This window comes from Pleurodeles waltl, chromosome 12, assembly GCF_031143425.1.
Source record: "Pleurodeles waltl isolate 20211129_DDA chromosome 12, aPleWal1.hap1.20221129, whole genome shotgun sequence".
Taxonomy (NCBI): Eukaryota; Metazoa; Chordata; class Amphibia; order Caudata; family Salamandridae; genus Pleurodeles; species Pleurodeles waltl.
The window spans coordinates 232,206,265-232,224,521 of NC_090451.1; the positions used below are offsets into that span (position 1 = coordinate 232,206,265).

Sequence of the window (18,257 nt, forward strand, 5' to 3'; positions counted from 1 at the left end):
AGAGGCAACGCACACGTCACTTCTGGCGTGGGAGATGCCAGTGCAGCATGTGGAGCTGACCAACGCCACCTACTGGTGCACAAGGGAATTGCTCAATAATTTCCAGATTCATTCTAATGCCTGGGGAATATTCTAAGGCAGGGAAACTCAAAGTACGGACCTGGGGCCGCATGCAGCCATCCTGACCTTTAATAGCAGCCATGGTGAACAGCAGTATGGGCTGCTGTTCACTTGATAGACGAGGAACATTGAGAAAGCTGTAAAACAGGTATAATTTATTTACACACTAATTAAAGTAATGGTAATAGAGTGTTGGTGGCAGACAGAAGTCACATGAAGGCACTGTTTGTTGTCCGCATCTGCTTCGCGTCCTCCTACGCCCACCTTTCTTCCTGCTGGCATAGGTGCGGCCCTCAGGCATGTCGCAGACAGTACTTTGTGGCCCCTGGGGAGCTGTGATGAAAATATTCACGTGCAGGTCTTTTTCCAATTGAATTGAAATAATTGGAGATGTATAGTTGAAGTCAACTAGATAGAAATACCTGTGTCATGCCTGTAAAGAAAGAGTGAGAAATGTATTAGTAGCCATTTGTATTATTTCACAATGTGCTCTTCTGTTGTCAGATTAACTGTTCCTGCATCCATCTAGAAATATATTTAAAATGTTGAGAGAATGAACAATCTCTTTCATGCAATGGCGGTTTGCGGGTTCAGAACATTCACACCATTCCTCAAAATGCCAGAAGTGATGTAAGTAACACCAGGCATCCTCTAAGCCAGGGGTCTTCAAACTGGGGGCGGGGCCTCTGGGGGCGCCTCAAGTGATCCCTTGGGGCGTCAGGCTCTGGCCAAAAGAAGCATTATGCAGATAAAAGCGCTTTGTTTTAATCAGAAATAAATGCACTGCATGTTTTTTAAATGTGACAGAACTTAACTGCAATGTTTAAATAAGTCTAGACACATGTAAACATTGCCAGCTTAAAAAAATAATTAGGAAAAATTCTGAGGGTGGCGATTTTTTTCCCCTGGTGACGGCTTTAAAAAGCTTGAAAACCACAGCTCTAAGCCCTCCATGACAGCACAAGATTGTCCCTTTTTTTCATCTTTCGCCCATCAACAGTCTCCTATTGGCTGCCGTAGGCATAGGAGAAGGGCAAAGAGTGAAAAGGACAGAAAGTAACCCCAACTCTTAGAACCCTGTTTACATTGAATACGTGAATGAATTAGTACTTGTAAAGTGCACTGCGCCCTCACTGAGGTGTCCTGGCACTCGGCATTCTGTTTGTGGGCTACCTTCTTGACCTCCGACACCAGGAGTCAGTACCAAAGAGTAGGCCAGAGTAAGCAGCTGCTACACAGCCTGCCCGTAGTGGCGTCTGTGGTTTAGAATTTTGTGTCAACTTATTCTCCAAAGAGCAGTGGGGCAGGTGTCTCATGGCACGTTCATGTGTGGGCAACACTGAGTGAGGAGGTGTGATATTCCATCGTGCAAGGCTCTAGCCCTTGCATGCCAATCTCCATTCACGGCCTAGGGCCGCTGGATTCATAGCGTCACCTCTAATCGGGCAGAGGAAAGAAGATTTCAGGCCTGTTAAACTATAAAGGTACATCACAGACAAAGGCTGTGAACTTCGAGCGAAATGAGGATTTAGTGCCCTCATTGGAATATCTTCATGTTTAATTTGTATAGCACCCACTGCACAACTTAGTTGCTTCTAGGCACCTTGTGAAGCTGATGCAACTGAGGGCCAATACAATAGGGACGTTTGTTAATGAGAGCGAGGCGAGGAGGGACAGGGTTAAGAGTCGCAAGAGAAGCAGCAGGAAGTGTGAGGGATGGAGAGACAGTAGTATGAGTGGCACAGACACAGAAGCAGCAGTGTGGGGTTGAACACATATGAAGAAAATGAAGGGGCGTGGGCAGGGCAAAGAGGTGGAGAGACAACAGTAGAAGTGTGAGAAGGGAGAGAGAAGGGCAAGAAGGAGTGTGAGCAGTCAGCAGTGAGAGAAGTAGCAGGAGCCGTGGGATGGGAGAAAGCAGGAACCATGTGAGGAGATACAACAGGTGCAGTAAGAGGGAACGACAGCAGGAGCCATGTGAGGGGTAGACAGCAGGAGCCATGTGAGGGGTAGACAGCAGGAGCCATGTAAGAGAAAGACAGCAGGAGCCATGTGAGGGGTAGACAGCAGGAGCCATGTAAGAGAAAGACAGCAGGATCCATGTGGGGGGTAGACAGCAGGAGCCATGTAAGAGAAAGACATCAGGAGCCATGTGAGAGAAAGACAGCAGGAGCCATGTGAGGGAAAGACAGCAGGAGCCATGTGAGGGAAAGACAGCACGAGCCATGTGAGGGAAAGACAGCAGGAGCCATATGAGGGGTAAACAGCAGGAGCCATGTGAGAGAAAGACAGCACGAGCCATGTGAGGGAAAGACAGCAGAAGCCATGCGAGGGGTAGGCAGCACGAGCCATGTGAGGGAAAGACAGAGGAGCCATGTGAGGGGTAGACAGCAGGAGCCATGTGAAAGATAGCAGGAGCCATGTGAGGGGTAGACAGCAGGAGCCATGTGAGAGAAAGACAGCAGGAGCCATGTGAGAGAAAGACAGCAGGAGCCATGTGAGGGAAAGACAGCAGGAGCCATATGAGGGGTAGACAGCACGAGCCATGTGAGGGAAAGACAGAGGAGCCATGTGGGAGAAAGACAGCAGCAGCCATGTGAGGGGAGACAGCAAGAGTCATGTGAGGGAAAGACAGCAGGGGGCCTGTGTGTGAGGGGAGACAGCCGGAGCCATGTGAAGGATAGATAGCAGGTGCAATGTTAGGGGTAGACAGCAGGAGCTATGTGAGGGGTGACAGAAGAAGCCATGTGAGAGAAAGACAGCAGGAGCCATATAAAGGGTAGACAGCAGGAGCCATGTGAGGGAAAGACAGCAGGAGCCATGTGAGGGAAAGACAGCAGGAGCCATATAAAGGGTAGACAGCAGGAGCCATGTGAGGGAAAGACAGCAGGAGCGATGTGAGGGAAAGACAGCAGGGGCCCTGTGTGTGAGGGGAGACAGCAGGAGCCATGTGAAGCATAGTTAGCAGGTGAAATGTTAGGGGTAGACAGCAGGAGCTATGTGAGGGGTGACAGCAGAAGCCATGTGAAGGGGAGATGGCAGGAGCCATGTCAACAGAGACAGCTGGAGCCATGTGAGGGGAGACAGCAGGAGCCATGTGAGGGGAGACAGCAGGAGCCATGTGAGGGGAGACAGCAGGAGTCATGTGAGGGAAAGACAGCTGGCGAGCCTGTGTGTGAGGGGAGACAGCCGGAGCCATGTGAAGGATAGATAGCAGGTGCAATGTTAGGGGTAGACAGCAGGAGCTATGTGAGGGGTGACAGCAGAAGCCATGTGAGAGAAAGACAGCAGGAGCCATATAAAGGGTAGACAGCAGGAGCAATGTGAGGGAAAGACAGCAGGAGCCATATAAAGGGTAGACAGCAGAAGCCATGTGAGGGAAAGACAGCAGGAGCCATGTGAGGGAAAGACAGCAGGGGCCCTGTGTGTGAGGGGAGACAGCGGGAGCCATGTGAAGCATAGTTAGCAGGTGAAATGTTAGGGGTAGACAGCAGGAGCTATTTGAGGGGTGACAGCAGAAGCCATGTGAAGGGGAGATGGCAGGAGCCATGTCAACAGAGACAGCTGGAGCCATGTGAGGGGAGACAGCAGGAGCCATGTGAGGGGAGACAGCAGGAGCCTTGGGAGCGGAGACAGCAAGAGTCATGTGACGTGAGGCAGTAGGAGCCATTTGAAGAGAGACAGCAGAAGCTATGTGAGAGGAGACAGCAGGAGCCATGTGGGAGGAGACAGCAGGAGCAGTGTGACTTGACGACAGCAAGAGTCATATGGAAAAGTCAGCAAAAGCAAAGAGACAGGACGACAGCAGGAGCCATGTGAGCGGTGACAGCAAGAGTCATGTGACGTGAGGCAGTAGGAGCCATTTGAAGAGAGACAGGAGGAGCCTTGTGAGGGGAGACAGCAGGAAAAGTGTGACTGGAAGACAGCAAGAGCCATGCCAGGGGAGACAGCAGGAGCCGTGCCAGGGGAGACAGCAGGAGCCGTGCCAGGGGAGACAGCAGGAGCCATGTGAGAGGTGACAGCAGGAGCCATCTGAGGGGAGACTGTGGGAGAAAACAGCAGCAGTCGTGTGATCAGAGGAGCAGAACCATGTGAGTGGAAGATAGCAGAAGCCATGGAAGGGGAAAACATCAGGAACCATGTGAGGGTTGACAGTTGAAACTATGTGAGGTGAAGGCAGCGAGAGCCACGTGAGAGGTGAAAGTAGGATCAGCGTGAGGGGAAAACAGCAAGAGCCATGTGAGGTGACAGCAGGAGCAGTGTGAGAGGAGACATCAGGAGCCTTTGGAAGGGAGACAGCAGGCGCCATGTGAGAGGTGACCCCAGGAGCCATGTGAGGGGTGACAGCAGGAGCCATGAGAGGGGAGACTGTGGGAGAAGACAGCAGGAGCCATGTGAGGGGAGACAGCAGAAGCTGTGTGAGAGGTGACACCAGGAGCCTTGTGAAGGGAGACAGCAGGCACCATGTGAGAGGTGACACCAGGAGCCATGTGAGAGGTGACACCAGGAGCCATGTGAGGGGTGACAGCAGGAGCCATGTGAGGGATGACGGCAGGAGCAGTGTGAGGGGAAGACAGCTGGAGCCAAGTGGGGGGTAGCCACATGAGGGGAAGACAGCAGAAGCCATGGAAGGGGAAACGTCAGGAACCATGTGAGGCGAGACACAGAAACTATGAGGGGAAGACAGCGGCAGCGACGTGAGGGGAGACAGCAGAAGCCATGGAAGGGGAAAGCGTCAGGAACCATGTGAGGCGTGACACAGAAACTATGAGGGGAAGACAGCGGCAGCGACGTGAGGGGAGACAGCAGAAGCCATGAAAGGGGAAAGCGTCAGGAACCATGTGAGGCGTGACAGCAGAAACTATGAGGGGAAGACAGCGGCAGCGACGTGAGGGGAGACAGCAGAAGGCATGGAAGGGGAAAGCGTCAGGAACCATGTGAGGCGTGACACAGAAACTATGAGGGGAAGACAGCGGCAGCGACGTGAGGGGAGACAGCAGAAGCCATGGAAGGGGAAAGCGTCAGGAACCATGTGAGGCGTGACAGCAGAAACTATGAGGGGAAGACAGCGGCAGCGACGTGGGGGGAGACAGCAGAAGCCATGAAAGGGGAAAGCGTCAGGAACCATGTGAGGCGTGACAGCAGAAACTATGAGGGGAAGACAGCGGCAGCGACGTGAGGGGAGACAGCAGAAGGCATGGAAGGGGAAAGCGTCAGGAACCATGTGAGGCGTGACACAGAAACTATGAGGGGAAGACAGCGGCAGCGACGTGAGGGGAGACAGCAGAAGCCATGGAAGGGGAAAGCGTCAGGAACCATGTGAGGCGTGACAGCAGAAACTATGAGGGGAAGACAGCGGCAGCGACGTGGGGGGAAGGCAGCAGGAGACGTGGGGTAAACAGCAGGAGCTGCACAAAAGGAAGACAGAGGAGCCCTGTGACAGACCCTGAGCGGGCTGTGCGAGCTGTGGGGAGAAGCAGGGAACAGAGCAGCTCAGTGAGAGGACCTGCCTCCCAGAGACGAGCATGTTTGCTTTCTATTAACTCCCTGGACAGATGCTCCCGGTATGTTTGCACTTATGGAATCCATATGTTGACACCGTGAGAAATGAAAGTTTTTCAGTAGTGCACATCCAACGGCCCCACTCCATAATGTGATGGGGGGGGCGGAGGGGGGGGACGCATCGTTTGAGGCTTGGGACGGCTTTCTCCGCTCCCGCCCCCTCGTGTTCTCCGTGTGCCCTCCCAGCCTCATTCTCAGAAAGGCCTGCATGAGGCCAGGAGCACAGTCTGCTCCTCATTACAGTGTGACTTTCCACCCCAGAACCAGCGGCACCTACTGCAGCAGCGCCATGTGTGCCGCACATGTATCCATGTGCTTGGGAAGATGTGTACGCACCGAGTCACTCCACACGCCTGAACACAAACGCGCAGCTGCAAACCTGCTTATATCACGCTGGTTAGGCCGTGTGTCTGTGTAAAAGGAAAGTATTTGCAGAAAACCAGGATTCAAGTGGTTACATTAGGAACGTAAGATAAAATATCATTCAACAGGCCCGGTGGCTATTTTTGAGGGATGTTTTCATGAACAAAATTAACTCTACGCGGAATGTGTGAGGCAAAAGCAATATTTTTCACATGCTATTTTTGGTACTCTGATAATATTATATTTACACTGTACATTTGCACTGTAGTAATACGTGTGTCTTTCATTAGTACATTTGTCTAAATGAAAAGCAGTGCGTGCTATTGGGACACATTTATTTCATTTATTTTCAATGTATATATATATATAAATACACACACACACATAGAACAATTTTAAATCATGTTTGAAATAAATACAAAATGCTAAGGTACATATAAATGTATTCACATCGCAAAGGTGTATTGGTGTATGTTTATGTATATATATATATATATATATACACACACACGCCATTTTTTAAATCCACGGGAAAAGACCTGGCATAAATGATATATGCAGATGTAGAGTGTCTCATATTCTACTTATTCCCATGACCCACTTGAGGTTTTCCATTCCCTCGCTCATGGCCCCACCTCACGCTCTATAATGGTAATACTGCTGTACTGTTGAGGAGGTTGATAGTTGGGTTACAAAACGGAAGTTTGAATTTATAATGTGTATCGGAATGCAGCTCTGGATGTGTTTACTTAGATGTGTCCAATGATAGATACCTACCTGGTCACATCGATATTTTATAATAGGTATAAGTGTGTGTATATATACAATAATATGAGAGTGAGACTGGGGTCCGGTTTGAAATATTATGTTACACACATCCATCTGCATATACTATGTATTTATGTTTATTTGGAGTACTACAATGTATTCTTCAATTCTATACTTTATGTAAAGCATGACACACCCATTTCAATACAAAATATATGTGAAAAGTTATATTTATGTATAAATGTATATATAGAACGCATTCACCTTAGAAAGATAAAATATGCATGTATGTGGTGGCATGTACATACGATTGACAACATGCTGATTTAAATAAACATGTATATGGCCATCATACACATGACAATGATGTAAACTGCTGTGTGACTAAGATAAGACCCGCCTCTGAAGGCTGCATATTATGTATCTACTTGCAGAGGTGAGGGTGCGCCTTCACTCACTCATCTTTCTTGGTTCAGCGCACTAAGAGGATGGCAGATGTATGTATGTATATGTTTACCTACATACATTTCAAATGTAGGTAGATTCCTATTTGACCCCGTGGCCAGGACTCCTGGTCCCTACAGGTAGAACAACGGGTGTGGGGTCGGGCGGGTGAGAGAGGTCATCTGTGACCCTCACAAAGAAGAGGTTGTGTGTAAAATTATATGATAGTGGGTACCGCACGTGTGTGTTTAGATCAACACCTATATATCGTTTATGTGCGTGTATGGATAGAATAAGACGATGTTCCAGAGTCCGATTATGAAGCGATCTCACCAGAGCATTGAAGCGTATTATGCACCTATCTATGTATGTGTGCGTATTTATATCTGTATTATATGGCTGTGATACCATTTAAAGCAGTTTGTGGGCATTCTGTACTATAGAACTAACATATGATACTATAGCCAATAAATTATACCAAAAACTAATACTATCTGTCTGTGTGTGTGTGTGTGTGTGTATATATATATATATATATATATATGTATATATATAAATATATGTGTGTGTGTGTGTGTGTGTGTGTATATATATATATGGATTACTTATACTGCATTTCAATACTGATCAATACTATCATCGTTTTACAAAATAGAAATATTGCATTTATTACGTATAAAGCGTTAGTTGTGTCAGTTGTAATCATTTTTATTGTAAAGATAATCAAGTCTGTCACAGTATTTAAAACGTATGTTAGTCTAATGAATGTCAGTGTTTCTCAGTACTCATTTATATATTATATATATAAGCACCATAGCAACACACACGCATTACATTTTGGCACAACGCATATCATTGTATTCCAGTACCATGGAGTAGGTTCTCTGGACGCCCGGTTTTCTGCAGTCTGCTGCAGTTCAGGGCTGATGTGTGGACAAACATCACCTGCCTGCTTCCCTCTCATTTCTCAGCCTTTCAGGTCAAGTTCCCCCCTGAAAGCTCCCCCCTCCTCCCCTCTCTCGGAAGTCAAAGAAAGAGCGTCCCGTCCATGGCCAGGGACTCGGTGTAAGAAGTCAAGGCCCCCTAACACAGGGTGGGGGCATGCTCACAGTGTAAGTGGATCATGGTGTCAAAAGAGGCGCGCAACCTGCTGGCCAGGGGCCCAAAGTGTAGGGCAAGGGGAGGGCATCCAACTCCAGTCACGGCCTTACGGGCTTAAGTTACCAGATGACACCCTGTCACACGACACCACTTTCAGCAACTCGGGTCCTTAGTAAAGCCGTCATTGTTCTCACGGGTGCAGTCACTTCAACTCCGCCAAGCCTACAACTCCCAGAATGCACAGTTTTAGAACATGGGAGCCGTGCTGTGAAAATATGATCTAGTGCTGGCACTGATTTATACGGTAAGGCAAGGCAGCCTGGGCACCGCAAGATCGGCGAGGGGCTGACAGTGTGGCACCTCGACCAGAGGTGCCAGGGTGCGGCAGGCACCTCACGAGGGCTCGCCGTGTGAGAGGAGAGAGGCCCAGGTTGGGGCGTTAGGAGGCCTCGGCAAGGCTCGGGGCGTTCCAACCGGGCTCACCTTGTGACGGATACAAGGCCGCGTCCAAGATGGTGCCAGGGTCGGACGGGCCTACAGGGCAATCAGACAGTGTCCGACTGGCTGGTCTACCAGGCAAGAGCGTGGGACGGTATTTTGCCTGTTTGTGGGTCTGTTTTGTGGTCTGCTGTACTAACTGACATTGCTGATTTCCCTGATATTATCACAATCCTTATCTGCAGCAAGCACGGATCCATGCCGGCTCCCATACTTCCTAAAGTACCTGTGCAGCGTGCAAGTTCACAGCTGCTTCGATTTTCAAAGCTGGACCACTAATTTAGCTATCTGACCCACTTTTACTATGTTGCTCAGGAATATTTTCTGTCCCAATCCGAGCCTAGATGGGGCTGTGATGGTGTAGAACATCAGTCAGGGCTGAGTGTGAGAACTTGGGAATCCACGGCCACGGCTGGTGGTAACAGAGAGTAGGGCACTCCATCCCAGGCGCACAGTGTGAGTGCATAGAAACCTGGGCCAAGCCTGGGCTGGCAGAGGATAGGACACCTCAGTCATGGCTGTTAGTGTGACAGATTAAGAAGCCTCAGCCAAGGCCGGGGGTAACAGAGAATAGAAAGCAGGGCATCCCATTCCAGCCTCCCACTGTGGGAGAAATGGATAGGAAGCCTCAGCCAAGGCCGGGGGTGACAGAGAACAGAAAGCAGGGCATCCCATTCCAGACTCCCACTGGGGTAACAGAGAATAGAAAGCAGGGCATCCCATTCCAGACTCCCACTGGGGTAACAGAGAATAGAAAGCAGGGCATCCCATTCCAGACTCCCACTGGGGTAACAGAGAATAGAAAGCAGGGCATCCCATTCCAGACTCCCACTGGGGTAACAGAGAATAGAAAGCAGGGCATCCCATTCCAGCCTCCCACTGTGGGAGAATAGGATAGGTAGCCTCGGCCAAGGCTGCGGTGAGCGGTGGTAAGGCACTCCACCCAGGGCTGGCTGTGTGGGGGGTGGAAGCCTCACACAAAGGCTCAGGGTCAGCGGATAGGGCACTCCGCTCAGGGCTCCAAGCATGGGAGAGGATAAGTCACTCCAACTGGGGCTGGCACTGTGAACGTTTGGATGTGGAGAGGCTGGCTCGCTCCAACTAGGGCGTCCAGTGTAAGGTCTGGAAGCCTCAAACAAGGCTCAGGGCTAAAGAGGTTGGAGCATTCCACTGAGGGCTCAGTTCGAGAGGTTGGACCAGTCCAGCAGCGACCATGCGCCTGGGACCCAGGGCATGAGCCCCCTCCATCAGTCATCAGACATTGGCTTCTCCTGCCACCTGGAGGCAACGGTGGAAACAAACACAATACCAGTGTCGGCTGTTACCCCGCTTGTACCAGGGGTCTCGACGTGTAATTCTCAGCCTGAAGCAAGGCTTTCCATGCTAGAGACCCATCTAGCGCTGCACACACCCACTGGTATTCCTGTCAATTTAAACGGAACGCGCAGCAACAAGAGTGTGCGAAAATCTTTGCAATCAGCATTTGCATGCCACAATTAAATATAAAATGAGATTTAAAGAAGAACCACCGCTTCTCTACGCTGCAGGAGGCGGGTATCTGTAGCCTCGCCGAGATGTTACATTTTGGGACTTGAAGGGCAGCCACTCTTTTGCAGCAGCCATTGTGCCCCCAGAATAGCATTAACCCCCGGGCGCGCACAATGGGCAGGGAGCAGGGCACACACGCCTCTTTTCCCTGCAGTAACCTTTCGCTTTTTTTTGTTTTGTGTTTTTTTTAATTTTATTTTAAGCACACGACAAAAAGGGAGGGCTCGGGAATCACTGGCTTCTGAGCCTTGTTACCGAGGCTGGGCTCTGACCCCGGTCCTCTTATGCAGGGGGCAGACAACAAACACCAAAACAAGAAAAATAAACTTCCCCAACACTGTTTCTCCAGTCCAGCGCCTTCGTGGCAGGTTTGCAAATCCCCTAAGCACAGGGAGGTCGGGGAGCGTGTTTGGGTGGGATTTACGCCTCCCCACTTCTTCTATGGGGAATTGACTGAAAACGCTCCTGTCGGCGTGGATAACGGCGCTCGGGTCCCCAAAACCTGAAGAACGCCTCACTGCGGGGGGAGGGGCTGGGGGGACCAGCTGCACAGTGCTCAGGGGTGCAGAGATGTCAGGGCAGCGCCCGCTCTGAAAACCAACTTTTGCGCCCTTGAATTAAACAAGAGCAAATGCTCTGCGTTCAACATCTGCCCGGAAAAGGGCGGAAATGTTTCATTTTTGTTGTTGCCACACTTTGGAATTCCGATGGTGTCAATGTAAATTAACAGGATTATTGCTGGCAGTTTGGATTCTCTTGAAGTTTGTGGGAGCCGTAAAGGGGGGCAATTTAAATCTGTTTTAGTTTTTTACCGGGTTCTTTCGTTCGTTTCACACTATTTTTCTTTAATTTTCATTTCACTCGTTCTTTTTTGCTATTTTTACCTTTTTCTTTCTTATACTTTTATCTTCTTTGGATATTTCGTCCTTCGTCTTTGTCGTTCGTTTCCCTCAAACTCCTATTCTTACTGTGTTTATTGTACTGTATTTATATTATCGTTTAGATTTTGTATATTTTTCTTCCTTTACATTTTTTTCTTCGTCTATTTACTCCTTTTTCTTTTCTTGCACACTCGTCTTTTGCTTTTTATTCATGATGTCCATTCTTTTGGTCTATATTACATCTTCAGATTATGTCTTTACTTCTGTTCCTCGTACGTTCCTTCCTCTTTATAAGTGGTATAAGTCGCCCGCTTCCTTTCCCACAGCTATATCAGGTCAGTTTATCTCCTTTTACTTTCCTGCCCCCTTTTATCCAGCTATTTTTCTTTTTCTTCCATTATTTTCTTGCCTCTTTGCCCCTTTGTCTCTTTGTCTCCAGGTAGTGTGCAGCCGATATCAGTTTTCTCCAAGTCATTTTCCGTCCGCTTACCCTGTCTCTTTCCGTTTTTCTCCACTAAGTTCCTGCCTTTTCAATTTTTTTTTTTTTAGGTGTCTATTTTCGTTCTCGTATGTAATTTCCTAATTCTTTCCAGTTTCTCCACGCTGCTTCCCGTGGAGCCCTTTTCTTTACGTGGCGGCACGGCTGCTTTCAATTTTCTCTTTGCAGTCACTTACTTCTTTCCGTGTTCTCCATACAGTGTAGTGTCCCTTCTTCTTCGCTTTTCTCCGTGTATGTTCCTATACCCCTTTTAGCTAATTGTAGTCCCCCACTTTTTTCTTTTGGTTGTTCTAGGTTCTTACCGATTCCAGTCGCTGTCCCATGTTAAAATACACACTCGTGTCATTTTGCATTTCCTCCATTTAGGTGAGATTCTGACCCCCCCTGGTCTTACTGTCCTGTCCTGTTCCTTCCATTTGTCTCCTGGTAGTTTCCTTCCTGTCTGTTTCCGCATTCCCAATATTGTTTTCTATGTCTTTTTTTAACGTGGGTTGGTTGGGGTGTTGTTACACATGTTGTCTCTTGTAGTTTCTCGTCTCTTTTATTTGCTCCTACAGGTCCCGATTATTTTGCTCCTGCATATTCTTTTCTCCCCGTAGACTTGCCGCGTTGCGTTTTTCACCAAACCCCTCTTTCCGCTGTTTTACTCCGTGTAGTTCCCAGCCAGTTTCAGTTCCTCACGTGTGCTTCGACGCCTCTTTCAGTTTCTTTTTGCCTGCGGGTTCCCGTCTACTTGTTATGTGTGTCCATGTAATTTGTTGGCTCTTTTATTTATTTATACAAAGGGTCCATCCCGTTTCCTTTTGTCTCCTCCTGCTTTCCCGTTCCATATTTTCTTCGTGGACAGTCTTGTCTGATGAGTATTGCACATTATATTTTTGTCGCTTTCCTTCTCCGCCTGTCATCTGCCTATGTCTTTCCTTTCGGTGGATTTAGGAGGCTTCGCCTATTTACCCATTTCTTCCTCCTGCGCCCTGCTTCCCGGCCTCTCTGCCTCCTTCTGCCCCATGTGATTCCTTCTCGGGCTGCGCCGTCCCCTTCTCTGCTCTCTGACCGAGGCGAGGGCAGGACTGGGTCAGAGGTCCTGGCGGCTGACCCTTTGCTCTGGGAGGGTTTGCATTTTTCGGCTCTGCCGGTGTTGCTGCGGCTGTCCCTTCGCCTCGAAGAGTGGCACAGAGGGAGCCTGCTGCCCCCTCTCGCCCTCTGTGTATCAAAGTGAAGCACCTACAGCAAGCAGTCCCCTTCGCCTGAGTCAGCGCAGCACACCTGCGGCCCCTCATCTCGGAGGCCCCCAATGTGAGCTAGTTCTGGGGCGCTGACACCCCGAGCTCCGGGCTTCCTTGTGCACTAGCCGGGCGCCACAGCCGCGGATTCCCCTCCTTGCATTCATGCTGCACATTCCACCGTTCGGGCACATTCCTTCGGTGGTCAAATCGCCCACTTTTGCGGGACCTTGCAAACAAGCCACCGATGTGCAGATCGACACGTGTGCGTGGTGTCAACAGCGATGCAACAGTGTGTGGGTGCTGATGTGTGCACGTACCTGCCTTCTCAGGGTCTGCTTCGAGGCACTCCGTGCTGTGCGCTTTTATAATGTAACAGAATATCAGACGCACACACATGTTAAATACTACATCTATACATCTAAAGTAGGATACACATGCCTTCCGTCTCCCTCCTTTCCCCCTGTCTCTGTGCCAGTTTCTCTCCACATATTTCTCCCGCGGCCTTGGCTTTTCTTTCCCTCTCGCCCCGTGTCTGTCTCATGTGTGTGAGAGTCTCTCACCGGTACTCAGGCGGCAGTCAGTCTAAACTTAAAGGCACTGCTTGCTGTCGTTTCCCGCTTTCCTCTTCCCCGTAACGCTGCATCCCTATGGAAAGTAAACCTACATTTTATACTGTGCCTTCTACACAGGCCGCTGCCCCCCTGATCGTGCCGGTGTGACAAGCAGCACTGTGTACCCCAAGCACCCTTCCCCGGCCCTGCTGCATCATGTAAACATTACATATGCTGCTGCCGTGCCCTTCAAGCATCCACATCCTTCGATACAATATAACAATCATCCTTTATTGCTGCAGTGCACAGTCACCTCCTTTCCACGCCCTGCTGGCCACTGCACCCTTCATTCACCCCACAGTCCTTCAGTCTATTAAAGAACAATATTTTGTGCCGCTGCATCCCAGGGCCATCCAACTGTCCAGCTGTAGCTTATAAATATTATATATGGCGCTGCTGAATCCTACAACGACTCTATAATCCTGTTGTCTCTTGTCCTGCTGTGTCCCACTGTCTTGCTGTATATTATAAACATGTCTTGCCCTGCGGTCTCCCAGGACCATCCCATTGTCTCAACGTATCTTATAATGCCCGCTGTATCATACAGTCTTAGGGTCACAAGCACCCCACTGTCCGCTGTCCTCTACAACTATCCTCTTGTAGCATAAAAACGTTCTCATAACAGTTCTGCAGTCACAGTTCATCCTTCACACATTCCCATTGTCTGGGTGTAGTTTGTCCACAGTCTACTGTGTCCACAACCACCTTTCCCTCAGCAGTATCTTGCGTGAATGTACTTTCAGGGACACCACTGGCCACTTCCTTCAGTTGCTGTGTCTGGTAATCATCTCATTGTCTTGCTGCATCTTATAAACCGTATGTCGCCCAGCTGTATCCCCACAGTATAACAGAAGCCACCGACATTTTCACCCCTGTCTTGTAAAGATGCCATTGCCCTGCTGTAGCTTGCAAGTAGTCCTACACCCTACAGGCATTGCATGGTTCTTCTGCTGTCTCCTGCCAGCAGCCCAACCTGCTACTGTACCATACACACATTGCATGGAAGTCTCCTACATAATGCAACCCTACGTTACCCAATAAGCATCTTGCTAATGTCCTGTCCTCCTGCAGCAACAGGCACCTCCAGACCACCCTCCAGACCTCCCTTTAGCCTGGGGCAGCCAATACAAATATTTTCAACCTGTGTCTGGATGTAGGTTTTGCATTACTCTACGGCACCCTGGGGTCCATCTGTACCTACTGGTATTCTGCTGCACCGCACACACCTCTTACCGTCCTCTCTTACGCCACATTGTATCGCTCTTCACTGTAGCCATAGCTGTGTTGGTGCATCCATTGGGGATCCTATGGTCTTCTCTACCCACAAAGCTGTCCGCCTCCCTACAGTACGTAGCCTCTGTCTGTTTTACCATTCCCTGTAGACCCCCTAGTGTGGTACTGTGTCACTGAGGCAAGGCACTGTTGGGCTATACATTAGAACAGATCCCTGCTATACTCTCTAGACATCAAACAGTCTTCCTATACCTTATAGCCATGCCATGTCCACTCATACTCAACATGCACCCAGTGTATTCTCTGCCATTCTGCTGTACCCAGCAGGCGTGTTAGAATCTAACTGTACATGTAGGCATTACTGGCACGCTATGGTCTGGTCGTGTAGACATGATAGTGTACAGCTGTACCTGTAGGCATAGCATTATCAATAATACCCTATAGATGTGTCTCAGCCTTAATGTACTCTGCAGGCATGAGGAGATACAGGAAGTGTGCTTCCAGCATGCTATTGTCTCAGTGCGACCCTATAGGCATGCAGTTCTCTTATAGTGCCTATAGATATGCTCGCCTACACTGTAATGTCCATGCGTGCTGTTGTCCACGCAGCTCTATACTTATTTCCCGTGTCCCTATTGATATCTGCACCACTCCCCCTTCTGATTTCATTTAAACATCCAAAGCTGCATTTGCAAGGAAAAAAAAGAACTGAAGCTCCCCCCGCCTCCCCCTCTCCTGGGCTCACATTCCTGCTCTTCTCCTCTCTCTCCTGTGTGTATATAGTTTTTTTTAATAATTTCTTTTTTTCTTGTATGAGATCTAAACTTTCTCCCCCCTCCTCCCCTTCCACCCCTCCCTGCCCGATCTCCCCCCGCCCCTCCCCCACAGCACTGATGCAGAAGGTGGTAATTAGCCCTTCCCCGGTGCCCGGTAATGAAGCACATGCGCACTGCATTAATCACAGCCATTTTTTGCAGGAAACTAATTAGCAGAATAAAGATCCAAAGAGTTTCCTGGCTGCGCTGCTCGGGGTCTGTGCAGCAGCAGCAGCAGCCGGAGCTCTGCGTCCAGCGCCGGGAAGCGAGAGCGCCGTGGACCGGGGGCACCCCGCACCGTGGATCGGCAGCACCGGGAATCGGGAGCGTCCGGCACCGGGGTCCTGGAGCGCCCCGCACCGGGGATAGGCAGGGTCTAGCATCGTGGATCGGGGGCACACTGCCCGGGGATCGGGAGTCACCCGCACTGGAGGATCTGAGCGCCGAGGACTGGGGATCCGGAGTGACCTGCACCCGGGATCGGGAGCACCTTGCACCGGGGGACCTCCACCGAGAGCACCCAGGAGAGCCGCCGCGCCCCTCCCGGGACCTAGAGCGCCCCCCCGCTCCCGGTGCACGCCCCCTGCCGACCGGTGCCGGGGGCGGGAGAGGCGGCAGGGAGCGAGGGAGGGCTGGCGCCGTCGCCGCCGCCGCCATGGAGCGGGGCCGCCGCTGCCGGGCTGGGCTGCCCGCCACCCCGCCGCGCTCCCCGCCCTGCGCCGCCTGACTCCCTCCGCCTGCATGGGAGCCCGACCCGCGCCGCCTGCCACCCTCCGCCGGGGACCGGGGCTCTGCTGCGGGGCTCCCGCCACGTAAGTCAACTTTCCCCGGCGCCGCCTGGGTCCTGGAAGGCGCCCCCTCCCCGGCCTCTCTGCCGCTCCCGGCCCCTTACCGCACCTCTGCTGGCCCTTTTCTCTCTTCCTCTGTTCTTTGGCAGGCTTGTCTTTTTCTTGTTCCTCGTTTCCGTCTCCTTCCTCTGCTTATTTTCTCCTTCGCTGCGTTCCCTTCGCTCACACCTTCCTCTCCTGTGCCCCAACTCTTCCCCAGGCCAGTCTTTTCTCTGCTCTCTCCTTCCCGTTCTTTCTCCTGGGTTCACTCTCTACTCTCCGATTCTTTCTCTTTCATACAGTTTTTTTTCCTAACCCTTCTCCGGGCTCCAACTCACCTTTCATTTTCCCTGCTCGCCCGCAGCCCCCGTTTCTTTTCCCGTTATTCCTGCTTTACTTTCTGCCTCGGCTTTTCCCACGATCCATCCTTTGCTCTCCTTCATCCAGTTTGTCTCTCGTCTTGTTTTCCCTGGACCCACTCCTGCTTCCTCTGCGGTCCGCCCATCCGTTGCTTTCTCTTCACCCTCTGCTGAATCTTCTGCCTCCTTTTCATCCCCTGCTCCCCCTTTCTTTACTCTCCTCCTCTTCTGCCCATTTCACCATTCCTTTCCTTCTCCTGCTTTTGTTCCATAAGCTTCGCTTTCACTCTGTCGCTTTCCTTTGCTCTCTCCTTTACTTCTGTTTCTTTTTTCTTCTTTCACTCTCTACTGCCTGCTCAGCCTTCTGCCGCCCCCCGCACGTTTCAAGCCCTTCTTTCTCTTCTGCCCATCATTTTCCTTGCCATTTTTGATTCAGGTATTTTCCCCCATCACTTTTATTTTATGTTGTTTACTACCCCCAACCGAACCTCTTCTCCTTTGTTTCCTGTGCCCTCCGTTCTCACTTTCACCCCCGCACTTACCTCCTAACCCTCCACGATTCGCTCTGTCCTTTCCTCTTCACCTGAGCTCCCTTTCACTGAACATAGCACTTCCCTCCTCTCGTGCCAGCTGCCCCCGCTGATTCTTGGATCCTTTTACTCCAGCGACCTCTGCTCCATGCTGCCTCAGTGCCTCTTGCTCTCCCCTACATTCATTCCTTCTCTCCATCATCCCTCTCCACCCCGTGCCTCCTTCCCTGCCTCTCTTGCCTTCTTTCCCTGCTACTGCCCACCTCCTCTGCGCTCACTGCCCTCGCCTCTCTGCCCCTTGCTCCGCTCCTCTTTCTGGCCTCCGGTTTTCACACTTTCCGGGACTATTTTTTGCCCTCTTGGTCCCTTTCCCGGGGGAGACCCTGCCCTTGCTACTTGGTTAGCTCCTCGGGGCAAGGGTCAGAAGGGGGGAGTGTGCCCCCCTTTCATCTACCACTTCAGGGAATATTACGTATTGCTCCCAACAATATGGCTGGAGACTCTAGCCCAGGAGGAGGTGGCACCCCGAGGTGCACTTGATGTAAATTCCTCACCTTTAAGGTCAAGGTCCCCTGGGCTTGGTGGTGCTGAAAAATAGACCGTACCCCCACCCCCAAACACAAGCACCCCTCCTCCAGGCCACTTGCTGCTTCGGAATCCACATTGGCCCTCATTTTCTCAGTATATGTACCAAGGGAGCAGCTCTATAGGGTGGAATGTTTGGGAATAGCTGCTGTCTATGCAGCAGGTGTAGTGGCAGCGGGTCACAAAAGGGAAGGGTCCTCTGCACACCGGTTACAGATGATTTCACTACGCAAGAGGGCTTACCAGGGTCCAATGTTTCATGCGTACATTAGTGCCCACGGGTCTCT

At 50.7% G+C, this 18,257-nt stretch overlaps 1 protein-coding gene and 1 long non-coding RNA gene across 3 annotated transcripts in view; one reads left to right on the top strand and one right to left on the bottom strand.

The window, feature by feature from the left end:
* Positions 1-253: 253 nt before the first annotated feature.
* On the bottom strand, positions 254-17,366 carry LOC138267430 (uncharacterized). The gene is made up of 2 exons (XR_011199799.1): positions 16,835-17,366; positions 254-553 (listed from the first exon to the last, which is right to left on the bottom strand). It is a non-coding gene; the product is annotated as an uncharacterized lncRNA (long non-coding RNA).
* ZFHX3 (zinc finger homeobox 3) overlaps positions 15,789-18,257 on the top strand; it is a 329,992-nt gene continuing 327,523 nt past the window's right edge. For both annotated transcript variants that reach the window (XM_069216361.1, XM_069216362.1), the window contains exon 1: positions 15,789-16,481. The gene's annotated coding sequence lies outside the window, so the exon portion shown is untranslated. The remainder of the gene's footprint in view (positions 16,482-18,257) is intronic.